The sequence below is a fragment of the Chrysochloris asiatica genome, unplaced genomic scaffold (genome assembly GCF_000296735.1).
Source record: "Chrysochloris asiatica unplaced genomic scaffold, ChrAsi1.0 scaffold00080, whole genome shotgun sequence".
In the NCBI taxonomy this organism is placed as follows: Eukaryota; Metazoa; Chordata; class Mammalia; order Afrosoricida; family Chrysochloridae; genus Chrysochloris; species Chrysochloris asiatica.
Window position 1 is genome coordinate 5,294,118 of NW_006408598.1, and position 2,860 is coordinate 5,296,977.

Consider the following 2,860-nt stretch of genomic DNA (forward strand, 5'->3'; position numbering starts at 1 on the left):
CATGGGGATACGCATTATCAAATTATGAATCTATATTGTCGTTGTTGTTATGTGCCGTGGAGTCGGTTCTGACCCATAGCGACCTGTACAGGGTTTCCGAGGCTGTAAATCTTTACGGGAGCAGAAAGCCTCATCTTTCTCCCGTAGAGCAGCTGGCAGTTTCGAACTGCCGGCCTTAAGGTTCGCAATCCAATTAGTAACCACTAGCTACCAGAGCTCTCTTGAATCTGTATAGGACAGCTTTAAAGAATATTCTGAAACTTCTTTTCCAATCTCTTCTTTTTGAGCTTGTTTCTTTCCCATTTCAGCCTTGTTTCCATCTTCCTTTCTATTTATTTACCCTTTCCTTTCTCTTTTCCCATGTTCTTACCATCTTTCTCCTCCTTTGCTTATTCTTGTCTTCCATCTTGTCTTTTATCTTTCCCATCTTCATGTATTTTTTTAATCTTCATCATCTTTTTCATCATTGTCCTTTTTTTCATCTTTCCCTTTTCACCTCTATCCTCTTTCCCATCTTCTTTTGTTTACCTGTACTCTTCCTCTTTTTTGTCTTCTCTCTGGTTTCTATCTTCTCCTTTCCCTTATCCATCTTTTGCCTGTTTTTCATCCCCTTTCCCTTTTATGCCTTCTTCTTTCCATCTCTGTTCTCTTTTGTGTCATCTCTTTTCTCTTCTTTGTTTTGTTCTTCCTTATTTCCTTTCCAATCTTGTTTTTCACCTCCTTTTCCTTCTGCTGTAACTGTTTCTTTCTTTTCTCTTTTCTCCTCTTTAACATTTTCTATTTTTCACTGTTTATTTCCTCAATTTTGTTTTCAGGAACCAGTGGCTTCATAATTCTTCATTATGAAAATGGCTTCTCCATTTTCAGCATTGGCATTGTTGTATTCTACTTTAATAACTTCTTATTTGGTTTTAGCTATTGCTTTAGCACTTATACTTGTGGCTTTTCCCATCATATTACCTTTTGTCTTCATTTTAGCAGACAATCTGGCTGATCTTCTCTTTGGCTCTTGCTTCATCTAACTTTGATCTGCAGACTTTCTTTTGGGCATAGTTGCAACTCTGGATAGGAAATCTTAATAGCACAAAAAAACCAAAAGGAGTCTCTGTCCGACTTTTCAGAGAGCAACTGAGTTTTTGATGAACTAACTGTAGCACAACCTGTCAGATTCATTTTTGATAAAAAAAAAAAACACTCTATAAACCTGCTGGTGTGATCATGAAATATCACAGCATATTCTTTTATTTCTTTTTCCTGGCCATTCTTGGTGGCTTCAATGAGAACTAAAAGTGGGGCTGTCATGTCCAAGAGTGAGTTTAACACATGGTCTATAATAAGCTTACTGAACTGTCTGTACAGATATCTTGTCTTCTTGCACATGTTGTCTATGGTGATGTTCAGAGTATTAGTCCTTTAATTTCTTCCAGCTTAAGTATCTCAATCTACTGTAATGTGATGCAGCTATTTGGGGTTTAGTTTTCCAATGTTCCTGTTTCAAGCTTTCAGTTAGGAGATATCCAGATTCTGGACTCCAGTCCCATTTGGAGTTCATATACTGTGTTCTAACGAATCTGTTGGTATATACATCACGGGTCGTTCTGGGCTTCTTCCCTCACACGTAAAGAAAAATCAAAAAGCCCACTGACGTTAAGTGGATTCCAACTCATAGTGACTATATAGGGCTTCAGAGACTATTACTGTTTATGTGAGTAGACAGCCTCATCTTTCTTTCTTGGATCAGCTGGTGGGTTTGAACCACCAACCTGTGGTTAGCAATCTAATGCTTATCCTATAGCACTACCAGAGCTCTTTCCACAGGCGAAGGGAGGTTTCTAATGATGCCTCATTTTCCCCGCTGACATCTGATTGTAGGATCTCAGGTAGAGTTTGGTGATTCTATTCAGGCAGAAGTACCCTGCAGGAAACGGATCCTCCAGTCTAACTCTGAGGGAAATCCACAGAATCGTCCACAAATGGAAAGAGCTCCCATTAATTATTAAGGAGATGTATATCAAAATCAAAGTAAGATTCCACATCACACCCACTATTACAACTGTTATCAGGAAAATAGAAAATTGCAACTATTAGATTGTTGTTAAGTGCTGTCCAGTTGGTTCTGACTCCTAGTGACCCTGTTTAGGATTTCCAAGGAGCAGCTGATGGGTTTGAATTGCAGACCTTAGGGTTTGCAGTCCAGTATTGATCCTACACCACCATACCAGGAGTGCAAGTATTAGATTGTTGTTGTTGTTATGTGCCGTGGAGTCGATTCTGACTCATAGCGACCCTGTACAGGGTTTCCGAGGCTGTAAATCTTTACGGGAGCAGAAAAGCCTCATCTTTCTCCCACGGAACAGCTGGTAGTTTCAAACTGCTGACCTTGCGGTTCGCAGCCCGACTCGTAACCACTACGCTATAGGATATGGAAAACCTGGACATCTTATCCATTGCTAGTGGGGCTGTAAAATGGTGCAGCTGCTGCGTAAAACACTTTGGAGATTTCTCAAAAAGTTAAACTAACATATTAGTCAGCAATTTTGTTGTTGCCAAGTGCCTTTGAATCTATTCTGATTCATAGCGGCCCTGTAAAGGGTATCCAAAGAACAGCTTGTGGGTTTGAACTGCTGATCTTTTGATTCTCAGTCCAGTGCTCATTCTTCAGTGCCACACCCGGAATCAAAAGACTTGAAAGCTGGAAATCAAACAGATAACTTGCACACCAATATTGTTCACTATCGTGAATAAGTCAGACACAAAAGACAAATGTTCTCTGATCCTACTTATAGGTGGTGGTGTACCGTTGAGTTGGTTCTGACTCATAGCAACCTTATATAGGGTTTCCAAGGCTATTAATCTTAAT

At 39.7% G+C, this 2,860-nt stretch overlaps 1 pseudogene; it reads right to left on the minus strand.

Moving 5' to 3' along the window:
* Positions 1-536: 536 nt before the first annotated feature.
* LOC102837602 lies at positions 537-1,051 on the minus strand (annotated as a pseudogene).
* Between the last annotated feature and the right edge of the window lie 1,809 nt (positions 1,052-2,860).